Here is a 27,410-nt window from a genome sequence, read left to right as displayed (position 1 = left end):
AAACCACATAATGAGAGCCGGAAGGTTGAAGCTCAGCTTTATTTAGTTGAGGACAACACCAGGGAGGGGCACACAGACAGACACCTTTAGTAGGCCTGAAAAGCCTATTGCATTTTTCAAAATGGTAATTTGGAGCAGAAGGTTGAAGCTCAGCTTTATTTAGTTGAGGGCAACACCAGGGAGGGGCAGAAGCCGTTAGTAGGCCCTAACCACCATTTTTTTTTTAAAACCACATAATGAGAGCCGGAAGGTTGAAGCTCAGCTTTGTTCAGTTGAGGACAACACCAGGGAGGGGCAGACACCTTTAGTAGGCCGGAAAAGCCTATTGCATTTTTTAAAATGGTAATTTGGAGCAGAAGGTTGAAGCTCAGCTTTATTTAGTTGAGGGCAACACCAGGGAGGGGCAGAAGCCGTTAGTAGGCCCTAACCACCATTTTTTTTTTAAAACCACATAATGAGAGCCGGAAGGTTGAAGCTCAGCTTTATTTAGTTGAGGACAACACCAGGGAGGGGCAGAAGCCGTTAGTAGGCCCTAACCACCATTTTTTTTTTTAAAACCACATAATGAGAGCCGGAAGGTTGAAGCTCAGCTTTATTTAGTTGAGGACAACACCAGGGAGGGGCACACAGACAGACACCTTTAGTAGGCCTGAAAAGCCTATTGCATTTTTCAAAATGGTAATTTGGAGCAGAAGGTTGAAGCTCAGCTTTATTTAGTTGAGGGCAACACCAGGGAGGGGCAGAAGCCGTTAGTAGGCCCTAACCACCATTTTTTTTTTAAAACCACATAATGAGAGCCGGAAGGTTGAAGCTCAGCTTTATTTAGTTGAGGACAACACCAGGGAGGGGCAGAAGCCGTTAGTAGGCCCTAACCACCATTTTTTTTTTAAAACCACATAATGAGAGCCGGAAGGTTGAAGCTCAGCTTTATTTAGTTGAGGACAACACCAGGGAGGGGCAGAAGCCGTTAGTAGGCCCTAACCACCATTTTTTTTTTTAAAACCACATAATGAGAGCCGGAAGGTTGAAGCTCAGCTTTATTTAGTTGAGGACAACACCAGGGAGGGGCACACAGACAGACACCTTTTGTAGGCCTGAAAAGCCTATTGCATTTTTCAAAATGGTAATTTGGAGCAGAAGGTTGAAGCTCAGCTTTATTTAGTTGAGGGCAACACCAGGGAGGGGCAGAAGCCGTTAGTAGGCCCTAACCACCATTTTTTTTTTAAAACCACATAATGAGAGCCGGAAGGTTGAAGCTCAGCTTTATTTAGTTGAGGACAACACCAGGGAGGGGCAGAAGCCGTTAGTAGGCCCTAACCACCATTTTTTTTTTTAAAACCACATAATGAGAGCCGGAAGGTTGAAGCTCAGCTTTATTTAGTTGAGGACAACACCAGGGAGGGGCAGAAGCCGTTAGTAGGCCCTAACCACCATTTTTTTTTTTAAAACCACATAATGAGAGCCGGAAGGTTGAAGCTCAGCTTTATTTAGTTGAGGACAACACCAGGGAGGGGCACACAGACAGACACCTTTAGTAGGCCTGAAAAGCCTATTGCATTTTTTAAAATGGTAATTTGGAGCAGAAGGTTGAAGCTCAGCTTTATTTAGTTGAGGGCAACACCAGGGAGGGGCAGAAGCCGTTAGTAGGCCCTAACCACCATTTTTTTTTTTTAAACCACATAATGAGAGCCGGAAGGTTGAAGCTCAGCTTTATTTAGTTGAGGGCAACACCAGGGAGGGGCAGAAGCCGTTAGTAGGCCCTAACCAAAGTTGAAGGCCAAATGCAGTTTAATTTCTGATACTATAGGCCGAAAGCCAGAAGGTGGAAGTTCCGATTTAGACAGTGGAGGACAATTTGAATTAGGGACTGCAGACAGACTTAGTAGGCTGTCCCCTGTGGACCATGCATCCACCACATTAACCCATTGCGCCGTAATGGACACGTAATCTTCCGTGGCCATGCCTACAGGTCCATGCGTCTGTTGTCAGGTGCACCTTTGTACTCACAGATTGCCAGAGTGCATGGACAATGCGGTCTTCTACATGCTGGTGGAGGGTTGGGATGGCTTTTCTCGCAAAAGAAGTGTCGACTGGTTAGCTTGTAGCGTGGTACAGCGTAGTCCATCATGGCCTTATTAATAGTAAATAAAATATATAACTAGGCTCTATGAACTTTTAAATAGGTTCCAGGGGTACACGGGCAGCATTGGTGTGGTCAGTGGAGGAGTATTGCAAGTAGGGGCTGCAGACAGGCTATCAAAGGCCTAAAATAACAAACAGTAGGCAGTCATGGCAGTTTTACATCGGTTACATGGATACACAGGCAGGCACTCCAGGCAGCATTGTGGTCAGTGGAGGAGTATTGCAAGTAGGGGCCGCAGACAGGCTATCAAAGGCCTAAAATAACAAACAATAGGCTCATGGCAGTTTTACAGCGGTTACATGGATACACGGGCAGGCAGCTTGGTGGTCAGTGGAGGAGTATTTAAAGTAGGGACCGCAGACAGGCTTCAAAGGCCTAACATAAGAAAATGGGCTGGCTGTAGGCACTTTATAATTGGTTCCAGGGGTACACGGGCAGCAGTGGTCTGGTCAGTGGAGGAGTATTTAAAGTAGGGACCGCAGACAGGCTATCAAAGGCCTAACATAACAAACAATAGGCTCATGGCAGTTTCACAGCGGTTACATGGATACACGGGCAGGCAGCTTGGTGGTCAGTGGAGGAGTATTGCAAGTAGGGGCTGCAGACAGGCTATCAAAGGCCTAAAATAACAAACAGTAGGCAGTCATGGCAGTTTTACATCGGTTACATGGATACACAGGCAGGCACTCCAGGCAGCATTGTGGTCAGTGGAGGAGTATTGCAAGTAGGGGCCGCAGACAGGCTATCAAAGGCCTAAAATAACAAACAATAGGCTCATGGCAGTTTTACAGCGGTTACATGGATACACGGGCAGGCAGCTTGGTGGTCAGTGGAGGAGTATTTAAAGTAGGGACCGCAGACAGGCTTCAAAGGCCTAACATAAGAAAATGGGCTGGCTGTAGGCACTTTATAATTGGTTCCAGGGGTACACGGGCAGCAGTGGTCTGGTCAGTGGAGGAGTATTTAAAGTAGGGACCGCAGACAGGCTATCAAAGGCCTAACATAACAAACAATAGGCTCATGGCAGTTTCACAGCGGTTACATGGATACACGGGCAGGCAGCTTGGTGGTCAGTGGAGGAGTATTGCAAGTAGGGGCTGCAGACAGGCTATCAAAGGCCTAAAATAACAAACAGTAGGCAGTCATGGCAGTTTTACATCGGTTACATGGATACACAGGCAGGCACTCCAGGCAGCATTGTGGTCAGTGGAGGAGTATTGCAAGTAGGGGCCGCAGACAGGCTATCAAAGGCCTAAAATAACAAACAATAGGCTCATGGCAGTTTTACAGCGGTTACATGGATACACGGGCAGGCAGCTTGGTGGTCAGTGGAGGAGTATTTAAAGTAGGGACCGCAGACAGGCTTCAAAGGCCTAACATAAGAAAATGGGCTGGCTGTAGGCACTTTATAATTGGTTCCAGGGGTACACGGGCAGCAGTGGTCTGGTCAGTGGAGGAGTATTTAAAGTAGGGACCGCAGACAGGCTATCAAAGGCCTAACATAACAAACAATAGGCTCATGGCAGTTTCACAGCGGTTACATGGATACACGGGCAGGCAGCTTGGTGGTCAGTGGAGGAGTATTGCAAGTAGGGGCCGCAGACAGGCTATCAAAGGCCTAAAATAACAAACAATAGGCTCATGGCAGTTTTACAGCGGTTACATGGATACACAGGCAGCTTGGTGGTGAGTGGAGGAGTAGTGCAAGGAGTGTCTGTCCCAGTACTCCCAAAATATAAATAGATGTTAATGTCTCGCAAAACAACCAAAACAAAAAAAAAAGGTGGCATACTTAGGTACAGGGGTGGGCTCATCTACTGAGTTTCTGACATAGTAATTTGGCAGTAACTATTTAATGGTGCCAATATAGGACACAGACACAGACTACTTTAAGTTGCATCATAGATGTCTACAAATTTGTATTGTCAGTGCCAGACATTGAATGATGTCAGCGAATAGACTAAAGATTGGTGGAGCTGTGCGACATAATTTTGCACGTGGTAGAGCACATTTTGAGCTGGGGTAGGGGGGAACTCTCTTGAGGCCGGCGGGACCGCCCCAGGGCCCCTCATGTTACAACGGTGTGTCTGACGTTGGGTGCGCACCACCACCGCCAGAGACACTACATTGTACTATGAGGGACCCAGTAGCAATGCCGTCAACCAAAAGCGAGCACACCCACCTCTTCAGACAAACAGCAGTCTCACGGGTGCTTGCGCCAAGTCGCGATACCACGGCCCCGTGTGGGGAGTTTTGCCATTTAGGGAGGTGTAAACATGTCGTATGCTGTACAATCAGCTGCAGCAAATTAGACATTAGAAAAGTAATTCACAGGCAAGAGCTTTTCATAGGAAAGCTAGGTGTCGGCCGGGCAAGGTGGGGCAAAAGATTTCGAAATCCAGTTGTGGTTCATTTTAATGAATGTTAGATCGTCAACATTTTGGGTAGCCAGACGAGTCCTTTTTTCGGTTAATATTGAACCTGCAGCACTGAATACTCTTTCTGATAGGACACTTGCTGCCGGGCAAGCAAGCTCCTGCAATGCATATTCTGCCAATTCTGGCCAGGTGTCTAATTTGGAGGCCCAGTAATCAAATGGGAATGACGGTTGAGGGAGAACATCGATAAGGGATGAAAAATAGTTAGTAACCATACTGGACAAATGTTGTCTCCTGTCACTTTCAATTGATGCAGCAGTACCTGTCCTGTCTGCGGTCATAGCAAAATCACTCCACAACCTGGTCAGAAAACCCCTCTGTCCAATGCCACTTCTGATGTGTGCACCCCTAACACTCCTAGTCTGCTGCCCCCTGGAGCTCGTGTGAGAACGATCACGTGCGCTGTGTGCTGGGAATGCCTGAAGCAAACGGTCAACAAGAGTTGATTGTTTGGTTGCTAATATTAGTTCCAAGTTCTCATGTGGCATAATATTTTGCAATTTGCCTTTATAGCGTGGATCAAGGAGGCAGGCCAACCAGTAATCGTCATCGTTCATCATTTTCGTAATGCGTGTGTCCCTTTTTAGGATACGTAAGGCATAATCCGCCATGTGGGCCAAAGTTCCAGTTGTCAAATCTCCGGTTGTGATTGGTTGAGGGGCAGTTGCAGGCAAATCTACGTCACTTGTGTCCCTCAAAAAACCAGAACCCGGCCGTGACACGCAACCAAATTCCTGTGCCCCCGGGAAAGGTTCGGCATTAAAAATATACTCATCCCCATCATCCTCCTCGTCCTCCACCTCCTCTTCGCCCGCTACCTCGTCCTGTACACTGCCCTGACCAGACAATGGCTGACTGTCATCAAGGCTTTCCTCTTCCTCTGGTGCAGACGCCTGCTCCTTTATGTGCGTCAAACTTTGCATCAGCAGACGCATTAGGGGGATGCTCATGCTTATTACGGCGTTGTCTGCACTAACCAGCCGTGTGCATTCCTCAAAGCACTGAAGGACTTGACACATGTCTTGTATCTTAGACCACTGCACACCTGACAACTCCATGTCTGCCATCCTACTGCCTGCCCGTGTATCCTCCCACAAATAAATAACAGCACGCCTCTGTTCGCACAGTCTCTGAAGCATGTGCAGTGTTGAGTTCCACCTTGTTGCAACGTCTATGATTAGGCGATGCTGGGGAAGGTTCAAAGACCGCTGATAGGTCTGCATACGGCTGGCGTGTACAGGCGAACGTCGGATATGTGAGCAAAGTGCACGCACTTTGAGGAGCAGGTCGGAGAACCCAGGATAAGTTTTCAATAAGCACTGCACCACCAGGTTTAAGGTGTGAGCCAGGCAAGGAATGTGTTTCAGTTGGGAAAGGGAGATGGCAGCCATGAAATTCCTTCCGTTATCACTCACTACCTTGCCTGCCTCAAGATCTACTGTGCCCAGCCACGACTGCGTTTCTTGTTGCAAGAACTCGGACAGAACTTCCGCGGTGTGTCTATTGTCGCCCAAGCACTTCATAGCCAATACAGCCTGCTGACGCTTGGCAGTAGCTGGCCCATAATGGGACAACTGGTGTGCAACAGTGTCATCTGCCGATGGAGTGGTTGGCAGACTGCGTTCTGTGGAAGAGCTGTAGCTTCTGCAGGAGGACGAGGAGGAGGAGGAGGAGGGGGTGCGAACGCCTACAGCCAACTGTTTCCTAGACCGTGGGCTAGGCACAACTGTCCCTAAATTGATGTCGCCTGTGGACCCTGCATCCACCACATTCACCCAGTGTGCCGTGATGGACACATAACGTCCCTGGCCATGCCTACTGGTCCATGCATCTGTAGTCAGGTGCACCTTTGTACTCACAGATTGCCTGAGTGCATGGACGATGCGCTGTTTAACATGCTGGTGCAGGGCTGGGATGGCTTTTCTGGAAAAAAAGTGTCGACTGGGTAGCTCGTATCGTGGTTCAGCGTACTCCATCAGGGCTTTGAAAGCTTCGCTTTCAACTAACCGGTAGGGCATCATCTCTAACGAGATTAGTCTAGCTATGTGGGCGTTAAAACCCTGTGTACGCGGATGCGAGGATAAGTACTTCCTTTTTCTAACCAGAGTCTCATGTAGGGTGAGCTGGACTGGAGAGCTGGAGATCGTGGAACTTTCGGGTGTGCCGGTGTACATGGCAGACTGAGAGACGGTTGGAGACGGTATTGTTTCCGCCGGTGCCCTAGATGCAATATTTCCTCCTACAAAACTGGTGATTCCCTGACCCTGACTGCTTTTGGCTGGCAAAGAAACCTGCACAGATACTGCCTGTGGTGCGGAAAATGGTGGCCTTACAGTGACGGAAGGGATGTTGCGTTGCTGACTAGCTTCATTGGCCGAGGGTGCTACAACCTTGAGGGACGTTTGGTAGTTAGTCCAGGCTTGAAAATGCATGGTGGTTAAGTGTCTATGCATGCAACTAGTATTTAGACTTTTCAGATTCTGACCTCTGCTTAAGCTAGTTGAACATTTTTGACAGATGACTTTGCGCTGATCAGTTGGATGTTGTTTAAAAAAATGCCAGACTGCACTCTTCCTAGACTCGGATCCCTTTTCAGGGATTGCAGACTGAGCTTTAACCGGATGGCAACGCTGTGCTCCAACAGGTTTTGGCTTTGACACGCGTTTTGGGCCAGATACGGGCCCGGCAGATGTAACCTGTTGCGATGTTGATGCCTGCTGCGGCCCCTCCTCCACCTCCGCTTCTGAACTACTGCCGCCTGCACCCTGTTCCCCCAATGGCTGCCAATCGGGGTCAATAACTGGGTCATCTATTACCTCCTCTTCGAGCTCGTGTGCAACTTCGTCTGTGTCACTGTGTCGGTCGGTGGTATAGCGTTCGTGGCGGGGCAACATAGTCTCATCAGGGTCTGATTGTGGATCTGTACCCTGAGAGGGCAATGTGGTGGTCTGAGTCAAAGGAGCAGCATAGTACTCTGGCTGTGGCTGTGCATCAGTGCACTCCATGTCAGAATATACTTGTAATGGGCATGGCCTGTTAAATGTTTCACTTTCTAAGCCAGGGACGGTATGTGTAAAGAGCTCCATGGAGTGACCCGTTGTGTCGCCTGCTGCATCCTTCTCTCTTGTTGTAGTTTTTGCTGAGGAGGACAAGGAAGCGACTTGTCCCTGACCGTGAACATCCACAAGCGACGCGCTGCTTTTACATTTACCAGTTTCGGAAGAGGAGGCAAAAGAGCTAGAGGCTGAGTCTGCAATGTAAGCCAAAACTTGCTGTTGCTGCTCCGCCTTTAAAAGCGGTTTTCCTACTCCCAGAAAAGAGAGCGTTCGAGGCCTTGTGTAGCCTGACGACGAAACTGGCTCCACAGCTCCAGACTTAGGTGGAATATTTTTATCCCCACGACCACCTGATGCTCCTCTACCACTACCATCATTACCAGCTGACAATGAACGCCCACGACGACCTCTTGCACCAGACTTCCTCATTGTTTTAAAATCTTAACCAAAGTAACTTTATTTGTTGCTGTCAAACAACTTACACGGTGAGCTATAACTTCAGTATGATTTCAATATCCCTTAACAGGTTGGTGAGACCACAAGGAAAATCAGGCACAATGTTACACACTCTGTTTTCTGTGGCACAAAATCACAGAGATGACACACACGCAGGACTGTCACTCAAGCACTAATGTCAATATTAATCTCCCACCTAATTTATTTTTTTTTTTTTCTCAGGGAGACTTTAGAAACCAAATAATATTAAAAAAAAAAAAAAAAAAGGCTTTCTATGGCCCACAATTAGAGAGAGAGAGGTGGCACACCCAGGAGTCAAGACTGGCACACAAGCTGAGAGGGCAATATTACTCTCCCACTGTTTTTTTATGTATTTTTTGTTTTTTCAGGGAGACTTTAGAAACCCAATAATATTTTAAAAAAAAAATAAATAGGCTTTCTATGGCCCACTGAATGAGAGGGAGAGAGGTGGCACACCCAGGAGTCAAGACTGGCACACAAGCTGAAAGGGCAATATTACTCTCCCACTGTTTTTTTAGGTTTTTTTTTTTTTTTCAGGGAGACTTTAGAAACCCAATAATATTTTAAAAAAAAAATAAATAGGCTTTCTATGGCCCACTGAATGAAAGGGAGAGAGGTGGCACACCCAGGAGTCAAGACTGGCACACAAGCTGAAAGGGCAATATTACTCTCCCACTGTTTTTTTATGTATTTTTTGTTTTTTCAGGGAGACTTTAGAAACCCAATAATATTTAAAAAAAAAAATAAATAGGCTTTCTATGGCCCACTGAATGAGAGGGAGAGAGGTGGCACACCCAGGAGTCAAGACTGGCACACAAGCTGAAAGGGCAATATTACTCTCCCACTGTTTTTTTAGGTTTTTTTTTTTTTTTCAGGGAGACTTTAGAAACCAAATAATATAAAAAAAAAAAAAAAAATAGGCTTGCTATAGCCCACTGAATGAGAGATAGCACACACAGCAGTGGCACACAAGCCCTGACTGAGGCCAATATTTTTCTCCCACTGATTGATGTAGTGTTTTTGTGTTGAGGTAGAATTTAGAACACAAATCACGGAAAAAATAAATAGGCTTTCTATGGCCCACTGAATGAAAGGGAGAGAGGTGGCACACCCAGGAGTCAAGACTGGCACACAAGCTGAAAGGGCAATATTACTCTCCCACTGTTTTTTTATGTATTTTTTGTTTTTTCAGGGAGACTTTAGAAACCCAATAATATTTAAAAAAAAAAATAAATAGGCTTTCTATGGCCCACTGAATGAGAGGGAGAGAGGTGGCACACCCAGGAGTCAAGACTGGCACACAAGCTGAAAGGGCAATATTACTCTCCCACTGTTTTTTTAGGTTTTTTTTTTTTTTTCAGGGAGACTTTAGAAACCAAATAATATAAAAAAAAAAAAAAAAATAGGCTTGCTATAGCCCACTGAATGAGAGATAGCACACACAGCAGTGGCACACAAGCCCTGACTGAGGCCAATATTTTTCTCCCACTGATTGATGTAGTGTTTTTGTGTTGAGGTAGAATTTAGAACACAAATCACGGAAAAAATAAATAGGCTTTCTATGGCCCACTGAATGAAAGGGAGAGAGGTGGCACACCCAGGAGTCAAGACTGGCACACAAGCTGAAAGGGCAATATTACTCTCCCACTGTTTTTTTATGTATTTTTTGTTTTTTCAGGGAGACTTTAGAAACCCAATAATATTTAAAAAAAAAAATAAATAGGCTTTCTATGGCCCACTGAATGAGAGGGAGAGAGGTGGCACACCCAGGAGTCAAGACTGGCACACAAGCTGAAAGGGCAATATTACTCTCCCACTGTTTTTTTAGGTTTTTTTTTTTTTTTTCAGGGAGACTTTAGAAACCCAATAATATTTTAAAAAAAAAATAAATAGGCTTTCTATGGCCCACTGAATGAGAGGGAGAGAGGTGGCACACCCAGGAGTCAAGACTGGCACACAAGCTGAAAGGGCAATATTACTCTCCCACTGTTTTTTTAGGTTTTTTTTTTTTTTTCAGGGAGACTTTAGAAACCCAATAATATTTAAAAAAAAAAATAAATAGGCTTTCTATGGCCCACTGAATGAAAGGGAGAGAGGTGGCACACCCAGGAGTCAAGACTGGCACACAAGCTGAAAGGGCAATATTACTCTCCCACTGTTTTTTTATGTATTTTTTGTTTTTTCAGGGAGACTTTAGAAACCCAATAATATTTTTTAAAAAAAATAAATAGGCTTTCTATGGCCCGCTGAATGAGAGGGAGAGAGGTGGCACACCCAGGAGTCAAGACTGGCACACAAGCTGAAAGGGCAATATTATTCTCCCACTGTTTTTTTAGGTTTTTTTTTTTTTTTCAGGGAGAATTAGAAACCAAATAATATTAAAAAAAATAAATAAATAGGCTTTCTATGGCCCACTGAATGAGAGGGAGAGAGGTGGCACACCCAGGAGTCAAGACTGGCACACAAGCTGAAAGGGCAATATTACTCTCCCACTGTTTTTTTAGGTTTTTTTTTTTTTTTCAGGGAGACTTTAGAAACCAAATAATATTAAAAAAAAAAAAAAAAAAAAAAAAATAGGCTTGCTATAGCCCACTGAATGAGAGATAGCACACACAGCAGTGGCACACAAGCCCTGACTGAGGCCAATATTTTTCTCCCACTGATTGATGTAGTGTTTTTGTGTTGAGGTAGAATTTAGAACACAAATCACGGAAAAAATAAATAGGCTTTCTATGGCCCACTGAATGAAAGGGAGAGAGGTGGCACACCCAGGAGTCAAGACTGGCACACAAGCTGAAAGGGCAATATTACTCTCCCACTGTTTTTTTATGTATTTTTTGTTTTTTCAGGGAGACTTTAGAAACCCAATAATATTTTTTAAAAAAAATAAATAGGCTTTCTATGGCCCACTGAATGAGAGGGAGAGAGGTGGCACACCCAGGAGTCAAGACTGGCACACAAGCTGAAAGGGCAATATTACTCTCCCACTGTTTTTTTAGGTTTTTTTTTTTTTTCAGGGAGACTTTAGAAACCAAATAATATTAAAAAAAAAAAAAAAAAATAGGCTTGCTATAGCCCACTGAATGAGAGATAGCACACACAGCAGTGGCACACAAGCCCTGACTGAGGCCAATATTTTTCTCCCACTGATTGATGTAGTGTTTTTGTGTTGAGGTAGATTTTAGAACACAAATCACGGAAAAAATAAATAGGCTTTCTATGGCCCACTCAGTGAGAGATGGCACACACAGGGATGGCACTGTAGCAGAAATGCCAATCTTAATCTCCCACAAAAAAAAAAAAAAAAAAAAAAAAAAAACTGTCCTACAATTACTATCTCCCTGCAGTAATGTAAGCCAGGTATGGCAGGCAGCAATAGGAGTGGACTGATGCACAAATTAAATAAAAAGTGTGGACAAACAAAAAAGATAGCTGTGCAGAAAGGAAGGAACAAGAGGATATGTGCTTTGAAAAAAGCAGTTGGTTTCCACAGTGGCGTACACACAGCAATACAGCTATCACGGAGCCTTCTAGGGCAGCCCAATGAGCTACAGCGCTGAGGGGAAAAAAAAAAAAAAATAGCTTCCACAGTCCCTGCACACCGAAGGTGGTGTTGGACAGTGGAAATCGCTGCAGCACAAGCGGTTTGGTGGTTAGTGGACCCTGCCTAACGCTCTCCCTGCTTCTGACGAAGCGGCAGCAACCTCTCCCTAAGCTCAGATCAGCAGCAGTAAGATGGCGGTCGGCGGGAACGCCCCTTTATAGCCCCTGTGACGCCGCAGACAGCAAGCCAATCACTGCAATGCCCTTCTCTAAGATGGTGGGGACCAGGATCTATGTCATCACGCTGCCCACACTCTGCGTTCACCTTCATTGGCTGAGAAATGGCGCTTTTCGCGTCATTGAAACGCGACTTTGGCGCGAAAGTCGCGTACCGCATGGCCGACAAGCACAGGGGTCGGATCGGGTTTCATGAGACGCCGACTTAGCCAAAAGTCGGCGACTTTTGAAAATGATCGACCCGTTTCGCTCAACCCTATCTAGCACTCCTAAAGTTGTTTGTGTTTGGCCGAAATAGCTCAGATGGGAGAGCGTTAGACTGAAGATCTAAAGGTCCCTGGTTCGATCCCGGGTTTCGGCAACATCATTTTTCTTGATTCTTTACATTTTAAGGAGAAAATAAACAAAGCACGTGGACTGATTATTTAAAGAAAATGTAAAAGGCCTAAAAATCTTAACTATCTACAGAAAATAAAATGTTAAAAAGATGAGAAATGGGAACTTTTCCATTTGAGCAAATTATTATTTTTTTGTAATTTTTCCTCTGTTTTGTTTATTTCCATTTCACTTAGCTGTAAGAGGATTTAAAGGGAACCTGATAGCTGATAAAGAAAGCATGTATCAGACACTAGCTGAATGATTTCAACCATGTATGTTTGACTATGAAATGCTGTGGTGTATATGAATTCATTGTGAGAAGTAATTTCTAAAATGGGGTCACTTTGGGGGGGTTTCTGCTGTTTTGGTACTTTTGGTACTCTGCAAATTTTACCTGCAAACTATTCTTGCAAAATCTGCATTCCAAAATCCAAATAGCGCTCTTATTTTCAAAGCCCTGCTGTGTGGCCAAACAGTAGATTCTGAAGAAATATGGTGCATCACCGCATTTTGTGAGAAATCTAACATTTCTAACATCCTAACAAAATAAAAGGAGGTTTGAAAGTGAATGCTGACAAAAAGTACACATATGAAAAATGCTATTTATTTACATTTTTGTGTGGTGCGACAAGTTGGTTTAAGGATATAAGCAGTCAAAGAATAAAAATGACTAATATTTCAAAATTTTAAACAAAATTTAGATATTTTCACAGAAAAAAACTAAAAATATATTGACCTAAATTTACAGTTAATGTAAAGTACAATGTGTCACAAAAAACACTTTCAGAATTACGGGGATATGTAGAAGCATTCCAGAGTTATTACTGCATACAGTGATAAAAGTCATATTTTTTTAAAATGGGGCTTGGCCATTTAGCTCAAAATAGGCTTGATGACTAATAGTTTAAACAAATGTATTGAAATAAAAACTGTAATATTAAATATTTTAAAATAATTTTCAATGACAATTACTGGTCATATTTCTGCTGACTAACTTGGAAAGAGTTAAGGCACAGAATCTACAAGACGTCAGGATGGCTGAGCGGTCTAAGGCGCTGCGTTCAGGTCGCAGTCTCTCTTGGAGGCATGGGTTCAAATCCCACTTCTGACATCACCTTTTCATGAAACTATACAGATTCTCAGTCAATTATTGATTAGATGGGGATCAAACCAAACTTAGCAATGGGCCTTAAAAAATCCGATCCCAAAGTTACCACTACCTGGGAGTCTTTGGGGTGAATCTGAATTTGTCGTCTATAAACGGAACTCTAGGACCGTGAAATAGTTTTTATGTGCATATGTTAGCTGTCTTGGCACTATAAAAATACTGCCGGCGGTCAATGGGGCGGGACTATTTCAACTCTTTGTGTTTTCTTTCCCTATTAGGGCGGAGACTCCACATCCTATGGGGCTGTTCTGGGAGATTTCTATAAACTGAATTGCCGGTAAGTCTAATTTCATATTTGATTACCTCATTCATCAATAGACCATAAAAATACTTAATAAACAAAAGCTTAAAAAGCAGGTAATCATAGTTTTAAAGTCTGAAATGCACATGCGATACTGACATCTAAGTTTCAGCACATTTTGGGACAAATGTTTTCACATTGAAAGTTAACAATCATTAAAATATTTTCTCTAAATTGTTGTCTCCTTTTTTGCTCCAATTATTTGCATTTAACCCCTTAATCCCATATGACGTACTATACCATCGAGGTGGGGTGGGCCTTAATTCTCGGTGACGGTATAGTACGTCATACGCGATCGGCCGCGCTCACGGGGGGAGCGCGGCCGATCGCGGCCGGGTGTCGGCTGCATATCGCAGCTGACATCCGGCACTATGTGCCAGGAGCGGTCACGGACCGCCCCCGGCACATTAACCCCCGGCACACCGCGATCAAACATGATCGCGGTGTACCGGCGGTACAGGGAAGCATCGCGCAGGGAGGGGGCTCCCTGCGGGCTTCCCTGAGACGATCGGTACAAGGTGATGTACTCACCTCGTACCGAACGTCTTCTCCCTGCAGGCCCCGGATCCAAAATGGCCGAGGGGCTGTATCCGGGTCCTGCAGGGAGCACTTCCGGGTCGGAGCAGGCTGCAGATGAAAGCTGCAGCCTGCTCCGATGAAAGTATGATCGCAGATCTGATAGAGTGCTGTGCACACTATCAGATCTGCGATCTGTGATGTCCCCCCCTGGGTCAAAGTAAAAAAGTAAAAAAAAAAATTTCCACATGTGTAAAAAAAAAAAAAAATAATTCCTAAATAAATAATAATAATAAAAAAATATTATTCCCATAAATACATTTCTTTATCTAAAAAAAACAAACAAAAACAATAAAAGTACACATATTTAGTATCGCCGCGTCCGTAACGACCCAACCTATAAAACTGGCCCACTAGTTAACCCCTTCAGTAAACACCGTAAGAAAAAAAAAAAACCGAGGCAAAAAACAACGCTTTATTACCATACCGCCGAACAAAAAGTGGAATAACACGCGATCAAAAAGACGGATATAAATAACCATGTTACCGCTGAAAACGTCATCTTGTCCCGCAAAAAACGAGCCGCCATACAGCATCATCAGCAAAAAAATAAAAAAGTTATAGTCCTCAGAATAAAGCGATGCCAAAATAATTATTTTTCATAATTTGATTACCTCATTCATCAATAGACCATAAAAATACTTAATAAACAAAAGCTTAAAAAGCAGGTAATCATAGTTTTAAAGTCTGAAATGCACATGCGATACTGACATCTAAGTTTCAGCACATTTTGGGACAAATGTTTTCACATTGAAAGTTAACAATCATTAAAATATTTTCTCTAAATTGTTGTCTCCTTTTTTGCTCCAATTATTTGCATTTAATAACAAATAAAACTTGATGTAACATTATGCATGCACATTGTCTTTTATGTGCAACCATCACCTGTCTCACAAACACAGGGTTTGAATGAACCTGATGAATGGAGTCAAATTGAAAATGTAAAAAAATCTCTCTCAAAATTGCTGTTTTTTTCTACTCATTCACAAAGAGTTAATGAAAGTTATTAAATATGTACAACAAAATAGCAGGAGTTTCAAATAGAAATCATGCTGCAAAAACCAGTCAAAGCAAAAATAAAAATATCTACTTTCAGGGGTTTTGCTTGACATTTGCCAAGTGTCTAGCACTCCTAAAGTTGTTTGTGTTTGGCCGAAATAGCTCAGATGGGAGAGCGTTAGACTGAAGGTCTAAAGGTCCCTGGTTCGATCCCGGGTTTCGGCAACATCATTTTTCTTGATTCTTTACATTTTAAGGACAAAATAAACAAAGCACGTGGACTGATTATTTAAAGAAAATGTAAAAGGCCTAAAAATCTTAACTATCTACAGAAAATAAAATGTTAAAAAGATGAGAAATGGGAACTTTTCCATTTGAGCAAATTATTATTTTTTTGTAATTTTTCCTCTGTTTTGTTTATTTCCATTTCACTTAGCTGTAAGAGGATTTAAAGGGAACCTGATAGCTGATAAAGAAAGCATGTATCAGACACTAGCTGAATGATTTCAACCATGTATGTTTGACTATGAAATGCTGTGGTGTATATGAATTCATTGTGAGAAGTAATTTCTAAAATGGGGTCACTTTGGGGGGGTTTCTGCTGTTTTGGTACTTTTGGTACTCTGCAAATTTTACCTGCAAACTATTCTTGCAAAATCTGCATTCCAAAATCCAAATAGCGCTCTTATTTTCAAAGCCCTGCTGTGTGGCCAAACAGTAGATTCTGAAGAAATATGGTGCATCACCGCATTTTGTGAGAAATCTAACATTTCTAACATCCTAACAAAATAAAAGGAGGTTTGAAAGTGAATGCTGACAAAAAGTACACATATGAAAAATCCACAAGAAGTCAGGATGGCCGAGTGGTCTAAGGCGCTGCGTTCAGGTCGCAGTCTCTCTTGGAGGCGTGGGTTCAAATCCCACTTCTGACATCACCTTTTCATGAAACTATACAGATTCTCAGTCAATTATTGATTAGATGGGGATCAAACCAAACTTAGCAATGGGCCTTAAAAAATCTGATCCCAAAGTTACCACTACCTGGGAGTCTTTGGGGTGAATCTGAAATTGTCGTCTATAAACGGAACTCTAGGACCGTGAAATAGTTTTTATGTGCATATGTTAGCTGTCTTGGCACTATAAAAATACTGCTGGCGGTCAATGAACCTGATGAATGGAGTCAAATTGAAAATGTAAAAAAATCTCTGTCAAAATTGCTGTTTTTTTCTACTCATTCACAAAGAGTTAATGAAAGTTATTAAATATGTACAACAAAATAGCAGGAGTTTCAAATAGAAATCATGCTGCAAAAACCAGTCAAAGCAAAAATAAAAATATCTACTTTCAGGGGTTTCGCTTGACATTTGCCAAGTGTCTAGCACTCCTAAAGCTGTTTGTGTTTGGCCGAAATAGCTCAGATGGGAGAGCGTTAGACTGAAGATCTAAAGGTCCCTGGTTCGATCCCGGGTTTCGGCAACATCATTTTTCTTGATTCTTTACATTTTAAGGAGAAAATAAACAAAGCACGTGGACTAATTATTTAAAGAAAATGTAAAAGGCCTAAAAATCTTAACTATCTACAAAAAATAAAATGTTAAAAAGATGAGAAATGGGAACTTTTCCATTTGAGCAAATTATTATTTTTTTGTAATTTTTCCTCTGTTTTGTTTATTTCCATTTCACTTAGCTGTAAGAGGATTTAAAGGGAACCTGATAGCTGATAAAGAAAGCATGTATCAGACACTAGCTGAATGATTTCAACCATGTATGTTTGACTATGAAATGCTGTGGTGTATATGAATTCATTGTGAGAAGTAATTTCTAAAATGGGGTCACTTTGGGGGGGTTTCTGCTGTTTTGGTACTTTTGGTACTCTGCAAATTTTACCTGCAAACTATTCTTGCAAAATCTGCATTCCAAAATCCAAATAGCGCTCTTATTTTCAAAGCCCTGCTGTGTGGCCAAACAGTAGATTCTGAAGAAATATGGTGCATCACCGCATTTTGTGAGAAATCTAACATTTCTAACATCCTAACAAAATAAAAGGAGGTTTGAAAGTGAATGCTGACAAAAAGTACACATATGAAAAATCCACAAGAAGTCAGGATGGCCGAGTGGTCTAAGGCGCTGCGTTCAGGTCGCAGTCTCTCTTGGAGGCGTGGGTTCAAATCCCACTTCTGACATCACCTTTTCATGAAACTATACAGATTCTCAGTCAATTATTGATTAGATGGGGATCAAACCAAACTTAGCAATGGGCCTTAAAAAATCTGATCCCAAAGTTACCACTACCTGGGAGTCTTTGGGGTGAATCTGAAATTGTCGTCTATAAACGGAACTCTAGGACCGTGAAATAGTTTTTATGTGCATATGTTAGCTGTCTTGGCACTTTAAAAATACTGCTGGCGGTCAATGAACCTGATGAATGGAGTCAAATTGAAAATGTAAAAAAATCTCTGTCAAAATTGCTGTTTTTTTCTACTCATTCACAAAGAGTTAATGAAAGTTATTAAATATGTACAACAAAATAGCAGGAGTTTCAAATAGAAATCATGCTGCAAAAACCAGTCAAAGCAAAAATAAAAATATCTACTTTCAGGGGTTTCGCTTGACATTTGCCAAGTGTCTAGCACTCCTAAAGTTGTTTGTGTTTGGCCGAAATAGCTCAGATGGGAGAGCGTTAGACTGAAGATCTAAAGGTCCCTGGTTCGATCCCGGGTTTCGGCAACATCATTTTTCTTGATTCTTTACATTTTAAGGAGAAAATAAACAAAGCACGTGGACTAATTATTTAAAGAAAATGTAAAAGGCCTAAAAATCTTAACTATCTACAGAAAATAAAATGTTAAAAAGATGAGAAATGGGAACTTTTCCATTTGAGCAAATTATTATTTTTTTGTAATTTTTCCTCTGTTTTGTTTATTTCCATTTCACTTAGCTGTAAGAGGATTTAAAGGGAACCTGATAGCTGATAAAGAAAGCATGTATCAGACACTAGCTGAATGATTTCAACCATGTATGTTTGACTATGAAATGCTGTGGTGTATATGAATTCATTGTGAGAAGTAATTTCTAAAATGGGGTCACTTTGGGGGGGTTTCTGCTGTTTTGGTACTTTTGGTACTCTGCAAATTTTACCTGCAAACTATTCTTGCAAAATCTGCATTCCAAAATCCAAATAGCGCTCTTATTTTCAAAGCCCTGCTGTGTGGCCAAACAGTAGATTCTGAAGAAATATGGTGCATCACCGCATTTTGTGAGAAATCTAACATTTCTAACATCCTAACAAAATAAAAGGAGGTTTGAAAGTGAATGCTGACAAAAAGTACACATATGAAAAATCCACAAGAAGTCAGGATGGCCGAGTGGTCTGAGGCGCTGCGTTCAGGTCGCAGTCTCTCTTGGAGGCGTGGGTTCAAATCCCACTTCTGACATCACCTTTTCATGAAACTATACAGATTCTCAGTCAATTATTGATTAGATGGGGATCAAACCAAACTTAGCAATGGGCCTTAAAAAATCTGATCCCAAAGTTACCACTACCTGGGAGTCTTTGGGGTGAATCTGAAATTGTCGTCTATAAACGGAACTCTAGGACTGTGAAATAGTTTTTATGTGCATATGTTAGCTGTCTTGGCACTATAAAAATACTGCTGGCGGTCAATGAACCTGATGAATGGAGTCAAATTGAAAATGTAAAAAAATCTCTGTCAAAATTGCTGTTTTTTTCTACTCATTCACAAAGAGTTAATGAAAGTTATTAAATATGTACAACAAAATAGCAGGAGTTTCAAATAGAAATCATGCTGCAAAAACCAGTCAAAGCAAAAATAAAAATATCTACTTTCAGGGGTTTCGCTTGACATTTGCCAAGTGTCTAGCACTCCTAAAGTTGTTTGTGTTTGGCCGAAATAGCTCAGATGGGAGAGCGTTAGACTGAAGATCTAAAGGTCCCTGGTTCGATCCCGGGTTTCGGCAACATCATTTTTCTTGATTCTTTACATTTTAAGGAGAAAATAAACAAAGCACGTGGACTAATTATTTAAAGAAAATGTAAAAGGCCTAAAAATCTTAACTATCTACAAAAAATAAAATGTTAAAAAGATGAGAAATGGGAACTTTTCCATTTGAGCAAATTATTATTTTTTTGTAATTTTTCCTCTGTTTTGTTTATTTCCATTTCACTTAGCTGTAAGAGGATTTAAAGGGAACCTGATAGCTGATAAAGAAAGCATGTATCAGACACTAGCTGAATGATTTCAACCATGTATGTTTGACTATGAAATGCTGTGGTGTATATGAATTCATTGTGAGAAGTAATTTCTAAAATGGGGTCACTTTGGGGGGGTTTCTGCTGTTTTGGTACTTTTGGTACTCTGCAAATTTTACCTGCAAACTATTCTTGCAAAATCTGCATTCCAAAATCCAAATAGCGCTCTTATTTTCAAAGCCCTGCTGTGTGGCCAAACAGTAGATTCTGAAGAAATATGGTGCATCACCGCATTTTGTGAGAAATCTAACATTTCTAACATCCTATCAAAATAAAAGGAGGTTTGAAAGTGAATGCTGACAAAAAGTACACATATGAAAAATCCACAAGAAGTCAGGATGGCCGAGTGGTCTAAGGCGCTGCGTTCAGGTCGCAGTCTCTCGTGGAGGCGTGGGTTCAAATCCCACTTCTGACATCACCTTTTCATGAAACTATACAGATTCTCAGTCAATTATTGATTAGATGGGGATCAAACCAAACTTAGCAATGGGCCTTAAAAAATCTGATCCCAAAGTTACCACTACCTGGGAGTCTTTGGGGTGAATCTGAAATTGTCGTCTATAAACGGAACTCTAGGACCGTGAAATAGTTTTTATGTGCATATGTTAGCTGTCTTGGCACTTTAAAAATACTGCTGGCGGTCAATGAACCTGATGAATGGAGTCAAATTGAAAATGTAAAAAAATCTCTGTCAAAATTGCTGTTTTTTTCTACTCATTCACAAAGAGTTAATGAAAGTTATTAAATATGTACAACAAAATAGCAGGAGTTTCAAATAGAAATCATGCTGCAAAAACCAGTCAAAGCAAAAATAAAAATATCTACTTTCAGGGGTTTCGCTTGACATTTGCCAAGTGTCTAGCACTCCTAAAGTTGTTTGTGTTTGGCCGAAATAGCTCAGATGGGAGAGCGTTAGACTGAAGATCTAAAGGTCCCTGGTTCGATCCCGGGTTTCGGCAACATCATTTTTCTTGATTCTTTACATTTTAAGGAGAAAATAAACAAAGCACGTGGACTAATTATTTAAAGAAAATGTAAAAGGCCTAAAAATCTTAACTATCTACAGAAAATAAAATGTTAAAAAGATGAGAAATGGGAACTTTTCCATTTGAGCAAATTATTATTTTTTTGTAATTTTTCCTCTGTTTTGTTTATTTCCATTTCACTTAGCTGTAAGAGGATTTAAAGGGAACCTGATAGCCGATAAAGAAAGCATGTATCAGACACTAGCTGAATGATTTCAACCATGTATGTTTGACTATGAAATGCTGTGGTGTATATGAATTCATTGTGAGAAGTAATTTCTAAAATGGGGTCACTTTGGGGGGGTTTCTGCTGTTTTGGTACTTTTGGTACTCTGCAAATTTTACCTGCAAACTATTCTTGCAAAATCTGCATTCCAAAATCCAAATAGCGCTCTTATTTTCAAAGCCCTGCTGTGTGGCCAAACAGTAGATTCTGAAGAAATATGGTGCATCACCGCATTTTGTGAGAAATCTAACATTTCTAACATCCTAACAAAATAAAAGGAGGTTTGAAAGTGAATGCTGACAAAAAGTACACATATGAAAAATCCACAAGAAGTCAGGATGGCCGAGTGGTCTAAGGCGCTGCGTTCAGGTCGCAGTCTCTCTTGGAGGCGTGGGTTCAAATCCCACTTCTGACATCACCTTTTCATGAAACTATACAGATTCTCAGTCAATTATTGATTAGATGGGGATCAAACCAAACTTAGCAATGGGCCTTAAAAAATCTGATCCCAAAGTTACCACTACCTGGGAGTCTTTGGGGTGAATCTGAAATTGTCGTCCATAAACGGAACTCTAGGACCGTGAAATAGTTTTTATGTGCATATGTTAGCTGTCTTGGCACTATAAAAATACTGCTGGCGGTCAATGAACCTGATGAATGGAGTCAAATTGAAAATGTAAAAAAATCTCTGTCAAAATTGCTGTTTTTTTCTACTCATTCACAAAGAGTTAATGAAAGTTATTAAATATGTACAACAAAATAGCAGGAGTTTCAAATAGAAATCATGCTGCAAAAACCAGTCAAAGCAAAAAAAAAAATATCTACTTTCAGGGGTTTCGCTTGACATTTGCCAAGTGTCTAGCACTCCTAAAGTTGTTTGTGTTTGGCCGAAATAGCTCAGATGGGAGAGCGTTAGACTGAAGATCTAAAGGTCCCTGGTTCGATCCCGGGTTTCGGCAACATCATTTTTCTTGATTCTTTACATTTTAAGGAGAAAATAAACAAAGCACGTGGACTGATTATTTAAAGAAAATGTAAAAGGCCTAAAAATCTTAACTATCTACAGAAAATAAAATGTTAAAAAGATGAGAAATGGGAACTTTTCCATTTGAGCAAATTATTATTTTTTTGTAATTTTTCCTCTGTTTTGTTTATTTCCATTTCACTTAGCTGTAAGAGGATTTAAAGGGAACCTGATAGCTGATAAAGAAAGCATGTATCAGACACTAGCTGAATGATTTCAACCATGTATGTTTGACTATGAAATGCTGTGGTGTATATGAATTCATTGTGAGAAGTAATTTCTAAAATGGGGTCACTTTGGGGGGGTTTCTGCTGTTTTGGTACTTTTGGTACTCTGCAAATTTTACCTGCAAACTATTCTTGCAAAATCTGCATTCCAAAATCCAAATAGCGCTCTTATTTTCAAAGCCCTGCTGTGTGGCCAAACAGTAGATTCTGAAGAAATATGGTGCATCACCGCATTTTGTGAGAAATCTAACATTTCTAACATCCTAACAAAATAAAAGGAGGTTTGAAAGTGAATGCTGACAAAAAGTACACATATGAAAAATGCTATTTATTTACATTTTTGTGTGGTGCGACAAGTTGGTTTAAGGATATAAGCAGTCAAAGAATAAAAATGACTAATATTTCAAAATTTTAAACAAAATTTAGATATTTTCACAGAAAAAAACTAAAAATATATTGACCTAAATTTACAGTTAATGTAAAGTACAATGTGTCACAAAAAACACTTTCAGAATTACGGGGATATGTAGAAGCATTCCAGAGTTATTACTGCATACAGTGATAAAAGTCATATTTTTTTAAAATGGGGCTTGGCCATTTAGCTCAAAATAGGCTTGATAACTAATAGTTTAAACAAATGTATTGAAATAAAAACTGTAATATTAAATATTTTAAAATAATTTTCAATGGCAATTACTGGTCATATTTCTTCTGACTAACTTGGAAAGAGTTAAGGCACAGAATCCACAAGAAGTCAGGATGGCCGAGTGGTCTAAGGCGCTGCGTTCAGGTCGCAGTCTCTCTTGGAGGCGTGGGTTCAAATCCCACTTCTGACATCACCTTTTCATGAAACTATACAGATTCTCAGTCAATTATTGATTAGATGGGGATCAAACCAAACTTAGCAATGGGCCTTAAAAAATCCGATCCCAAAGTTACCACTACCTGGGAGTCTTTGGGGTGAATCTGAAATTGTCGTCTATAAACGGAACTCTAGGACCGTGAAATAGGTTTTATGTGCATATGTTAGCTGTCTTGGCACTATAAAAATACTGCGGGCGGTCAATGGGGCGGGACTATTTCAACTCTTTGTGTTCTCTTTCCCTATTAGGGCGGAGACTCCACATCCTATGGGGCTGTTCTGGGAGATTTCTATAAACTGAATTGCCGGTAAGTCTAATTTCATATTTGATTACCTCATTCATCAATAGACCATAAAAATACTTAATAAACAAAAGCTTAAAAAGCAGGTAATCATAGTTTTAAAGTCTGAAATGCACATGCGATACTGACATCTAAGTTTCAGTACATTTTGGGACAAATGTTTTCACATTGAAAGTTAACAATCATTAAAATATTTTCTCTAAATTGTTGTCTCCTTTTTTGCTCCAATTATTTGCATTTAATAACAAATAAAACTTGATGTAACATTATGCATGCACATTGTCTTTTATGTGCAACCATCACCTGTCTCACAAACACAGGGTTTGAATGAACCTGATGAATGGAGTCAAATTGAAAATGTAAAAAAATCTCTGTCAAAATTGCTGTTTTTTTCTACTCATTCACAAAGAGTTAATGAAAGTTATTAAATATGTACAACAAAATAGCAGGAGTTTCAAATAGAAATCATGCTGCAAAAACCAGTCAAAGCAAAAATAAAAATATCTACTTTCAGGGGTTTCGCTTGACATTTGCCAAGTGTCTAGCACTCCTAAAGTTGTTTGTGTTTGGCCGAAATAGCTCAGATGGGAGAGCGTTAGACTGAAGATCTAAAGGTCCCTGGTTCGATCCCAGGTTTCGGCAACATCATTTTTCTTGATTCTTTACATTTTAAGGAGAAAATAAACAAAGCACGTGGACTGATTATTTAAAGAAAATGTAAAAGGCCTAAAAATCTTAACTATCTACAGAAAATAAAATGTTAAAAAGATGAGAAATGGGAACTTTTCCATTTGAGCAAATTATTATTTTTTTGTAATTTTTCCTCTGTTTTGTTTATTTCCATTTCACTTAGCTGTAAGAGGATTTAAAGGGAACCTGATAGCTGATAAAGAAAGCATGTATCAGACACTAGCTGAATGATTTCAACCATGTATGTTTGACTATGAAATGCTGTGGTGTATATGAATTCATTGTGAGAAGTAATTTCTAAAATGGGGTCACTTTGGGGGGGTTTCTGCTGTTTTGGTACTTTTGGTACTCTGCAAATTTTACCTGCAAACTATTCTTGCAAAATCTGCATTCCAAAATCCAAATAGCGCTCTTATTTTCAAAGCCCTGCTGTGTGGCCAAACAGTAGATTCTGAAGAAATATGGTGCATCACCGCATTTTGTGAGAAATCTAACATTTCTAACATCCTAACAAAATAAAAGGAGGTTTGAAAGTGAATGCTGACAAAAAGTACACATATGAAAAATCCACAAGAAGTCAGGATGGCCGAGTGGTCTAAGGCGCTGCGTTCAGGTCGCAGTCTCTCTTGGAGGCGTGGGTTCAAATCCCACTTCTGACATCACCTTTTCATGAAACTATACAGATTCTCAGTCAATTATTGATTAGATGGGGATCAAACCAAACTTAGCAATGGGCCTTAAAAAATCTGATCCCAAAGTTACCACTACCTGGGAGTCTTTGGGGTGAATCTGAAATTGTCGTCTATAAACGGAACTCTAGGACCGTGAAATAGTTTTTATGTGCATATGTTAGCTGTCTTGGCACTTTAAAAATACTGCTGGCGGTCAATGAACCTGATGAATGGAGTCAAATTGAAAATGTAAAAAAATCTCTCTCAAAATTGCTGTTTTTTTCTACTCATTCACAAAGAGTTAATGAAAGTTATTAAATATGTACAACAAAATAGCAGGAGTTTCAAATAGAAATCATGCTGCAAAAACCAGTCAAAGCAAAAATAAAAATATCTACTTTCAGGGGTTTCGCTTGACATTTGCCAAGTGTCTAGCACTCCTAAAGTTGTTTGTGTTTGGCCGAAATAGCTCAGATGGGAGAGCGTTAGACTGAAGATCTAAAGGTCCCTGGTTCGATCCCGGGTTTCGGCAACATCATTTTTCTTGATTCTTTACATTTTAAGGAGAAAATAAACAAAGCACGTGGACTGATTATTTAAAGAAAATGTAAAAGGCCTAAAAATCTTAACTATCTACAGAAAATAAAATGTTAAAAAGATGAGAAATGGGAACTTTTCCATTTGAGCAAATTATTATTTTTTTGTAATTTTTCCTCTGTTTTGTTTATTTCCATTTCACTTAGCTGTAAGAGGATTTAAAGGGAACCTGATAGCTGATAAAGAAAGCATGTATCAGACACTAGCTGAATGATTTCAACCATGTATGTTTGACTATGAAATGCTGTGGTGTATATGAATTCATTGTGAGAAGTAATTTCTAAAATGGGGTCACTTTGGGGGGGTTTCTGCTGTTTTGGTACTTTTGGTACTCTGCAAATTTTACCTGCAAACTATTCTTGCAAAATCTGCATTCCAAAATCCAAATAGCGCTCTTATTTTCAAAGCCCTGCTGTGTGGCCAAACAGTAGATTCTGAAGAAATATGGTGTGATAGAAATATATATATCATGTAGATCTCACTTGCATGTATACTCCTCTATAATCAAATATATACTTATATGCTCACATCTAATATATACATTATAATAAATGGTTTAAAATGGCTGACAAACTGATATAACCCAGACAGATCATATGGGGTTTTTCCATCTTAAAAACAGGAAATCGGGTCAGATGTCTGAGATAATGCCTAGAATCTAGCTGAATCTTGCTGAAACGGCAGACCAACAGTGTCAGGTGTCTCCACTTTGTCCTAGACAGAGAACTCGAGTTTAGTTGCTTGATCAGCAGTCATATGAGCATTAATCACAATATTCCATATATGTTTAGATAACCAATGACAGAGGAGCTAGACAATATGGTAATTAACTAACCACCCCTGACAACCCCTAACCACTCCTTTCTATGTGAAAATATAAAACTATGTATGTACAATAAAGTATCGGTATTGATGGAATGTTGTTCTGTCACAGTTGTGTACAGTCCATTCTTGATGAGCGCTCAAAATACTCAGTCTAATTGGGAGCGGCCACAGCACACACAGGGATATATTTATCCAACCCTAATATTTCCATAACATTAATGGCCCCCAACAGCGAGGCCCGGATGAAAAGCACGTGATCCTTCTTACCGGAGATACGGAAGTTATGGCCGTGGCCTGGCACAGGGGCAGGAGACTGCGCAGCTCCATAAGTAAGGTAAGAAAATGTTATCATCTTACCTGAAAGTCCCCTGTGCCCAGTCCTTGTCTATGCTTCTTGCCGGTAAGATGTGGTCACAAATTCCCAGGTAGTGTAAAAAATCCGGAGCCACGAATCCACCCTGGGAGGTGTCTGCTGTGAGCCGTGTATATGTATTTGTGTAAAATCCGAGAGAAGAAGGAAAAAGTGACTTTTGTTTGTGGTTGCTGAGAAACAGACCGCAGGATGTCAAATCGCTCGATAAGTTATTGCAGGATTCCCGTGCATAGGAGGAACACGCAGAGTTCCGGGGCAGGTGGTCCCATGATCCAGGCACGGGTAGTGATAACTTAAGAGGGCTACTGCAGATTCCCGTAGTGCCGGCGATCCAGTCAGGACGTCCGGACCGGGGTGGTAGAACCCGGGCGCAGGTGCGTCCAGTGCGATTGGCAGTAGTCTGTTCCCAGCTCAACCTGCATGTGTCACAGAATTTAAAAGGGCGTCTCTCGGATTGTCTATCTGTCTGTTTGTGTCATGTACTATTGCCGCTTTAAGAAGCAGAAATAGTTCTCTTAAACTTCCTCTTTTTTCAGCTGAAGCGGAGATATGCATTGTAAATCACACTGTCATATCTGTTTTTTTCTTTTTCTTTTGCAACGCTGGCTATGTGTAGTTTTTTTTGTGAAGAAGTGAAATTTAAATTGTATCTATCATTTTTTGATGTGACCTAAAGAGATTCTAAAGGAAAAAAAAAAAAAAAGAGAAAAGCCGTTTTCATTTTTAATTTTTTTTACTCTCTTAAAGGGTCTTTCTTTTTGCGGCATTTTAAAGTTTTTAATTAAGTTTTCCTCAATCTTCAATCTCTTTACCTTTTTATTTTTTTATATATATATATTTTTGAAAAAAGTTTTTTTTTTCCTTACTCTTGTATCAAAGTTTGGAGTTTTTGGTTGTGAACTAAGTTTTTGACGGTTTTTCTTATCGTTTTGAGTTTTTCTTAGTGTTTTATATATTCATTTTTAGAAGTTTTTTTTAGTACTGTTTTCTTTTCTCATTTTT

General features: G+C 40.6%; 16 non-coding genes across 16 annotated transcripts; all 16 read left to right on the top strand.

The window, feature by feature from the left end:
* The first annotated feature begins 12,182 nt into the window (after nucleotides 1–12,182).
* On the top strand, nucleotides 12,183–12,255 carry TRNAF-GAA (transfer RNA phenylalanine (anticodon GAA)). Its single transcript has one exon. It is a non-coding gene; the product is annotated as a tRNA-Phe (tRNA).
* A 3,213-nt stretch (nucleotides 12,256–15,468) lies between these two features.
* TRNAF-GAA (transfer RNA phenylalanine (anticodon GAA)) lies at nucleotides 15,469–15,541 on the top strand. Its single transcript has one exon. It is a non-coding gene; the product is annotated as a tRNA-Phe (tRNA).
* Nucleotides 15,542–16,165: 624 nt separating this feature from the next.
* TRNAL-CAG (transfer RNA leucine (anticodon CAG)) lies at nucleotides 16,166–16,248 on the top strand. Its single transcript has one exon. It is a non-coding gene; the product is annotated as a tRNA-Leu (tRNA).
* Nucleotides 16,249–16,719: 471 nt separating this feature from the next.
* Nucleotides 16,720–16,792, top strand: TRNAF-GAA (transfer RNA phenylalanine (anticodon GAA)). Its single transcript has one exon. It is a non-coding gene; the product is annotated as a tRNA-Phe (tRNA).
* A 624-nt stretch (nucleotides 16,793–17,416) lies between these two features.
* TRNAL-CAG (transfer RNA leucine (anticodon CAG)) lies at nucleotides 17,417–17,499 on the top strand. Its single transcript has one exon. It is a non-coding gene; the product is annotated as a tRNA-Leu (tRNA).
* Nucleotides 17,500–17,970: 471 nt separating this feature from the next.
* On the top strand, nucleotides 17,971–18,043 carry TRNAF-GAA (transfer RNA phenylalanine (anticodon GAA)). The gene has a single exon. It is a non-coding gene; the product is annotated as a tRNA-Phe (tRNA).
* Nucleotides 18,044–18,667: 624 nt separating this feature from the next.
* On the top strand, nucleotides 18,668–18,750 carry TRNAL-CAG (transfer RNA leucine (anticodon CAG)). Its single transcript has one exon. It is a non-coding gene; the product is annotated as a tRNA-Leu (tRNA).
* A 471-nt stretch (nucleotides 18,751–19,221) lies between these two features.
* On the top strand, nucleotides 19,222–19,294 carry TRNAF-GAA (transfer RNA phenylalanine (anticodon GAA)). Its single transcript has one exon. It is a non-coding gene; the product is annotated as a tRNA-Phe (tRNA).
* A 624-nt stretch (nucleotides 19,295–19,918) lies between these two features.
* Nucleotides 19,919–20,001, top strand: TRNAL-CAG (transfer RNA leucine (anticodon CAG)). The gene has a single exon. It is a non-coding gene; the product is annotated as a tRNA-Leu (tRNA).
* A 471-nt stretch (nucleotides 20,002–20,472) lies between these two features.
* On the top strand, nucleotides 20,473–20,545 carry TRNAF-GAA (transfer RNA phenylalanine (anticodon GAA)). Its single transcript has one exon. It is a non-coding gene; the product is annotated as a tRNA-Phe (tRNA).
* Nucleotides 20,546–21,169: 624 nt separating this feature from the next.
* On the top strand, nucleotides 21,170–21,252 carry TRNAL-CAG (transfer RNA leucine (anticodon CAG)). The gene has a single exon. It is a non-coding gene; the product is annotated as a tRNA-Leu (tRNA).
* Nucleotides 21,253–21,723: 471 nt separating this feature from the next.
* Nucleotides 21,724–21,796, top strand: TRNAF-GAA (transfer RNA phenylalanine (anticodon GAA)). The gene has a single exon. It is a non-coding gene; the product is annotated as a tRNA-Phe (tRNA).
* A 1,045-nt stretch (nucleotides 21,797–22,841) lies between these two features.
* Nucleotides 22,842–22,924, top strand: TRNAL-CAG (transfer RNA leucine (anticodon CAG)). Its single transcript has one exon. It is a non-coding gene; the product is annotated as a tRNA-Leu (tRNA).
* An 897-nt stretch (nucleotides 22,925–23,821) lies between these two features.
* Nucleotides 23,822–23,894, top strand: TRNAF-GAA (transfer RNA phenylalanine (anticodon GAA)). The gene has a single exon. It is a non-coding gene; the product is annotated as a tRNA-Phe (tRNA).
* A 624-nt stretch (nucleotides 23,895–24,518) lies between these two features.
* Nucleotides 24,519–24,601, top strand: TRNAL-CAG (transfer RNA leucine (anticodon CAG)). The gene has a single exon. It is a non-coding gene; the product is annotated as a tRNA-Leu (tRNA).
* Nucleotides 24,602–25,072: 471 nt separating this feature from the next.
* Nucleotides 25,073–25,145, top strand: TRNAF-GAA (transfer RNA phenylalanine (anticodon GAA)). The gene has a single exon. It is a non-coding gene; the product is annotated as a tRNA-Phe (tRNA).
* Nucleotides 25,146–27,410: the final 2,265 nt, after the last annotated feature.

This window comes from Ranitomeya variabilis, chromosome 4 (assembly GCF_051348905.1).
Source record: "Ranitomeya variabilis isolate aRanVar5 chromosome 4, aRanVar5.hap1, whole genome shotgun sequence".
NCBI lineage: Eukaryota > Metazoa > Chordata > Amphibia > Anura > Dendrobatidae > Ranitomeya > Ranitomeya variabilis.
Note: the sequence above shows the minus strand (reverse complement) of the source record. Positions and strands in the feature narration are given on the sequence as shown.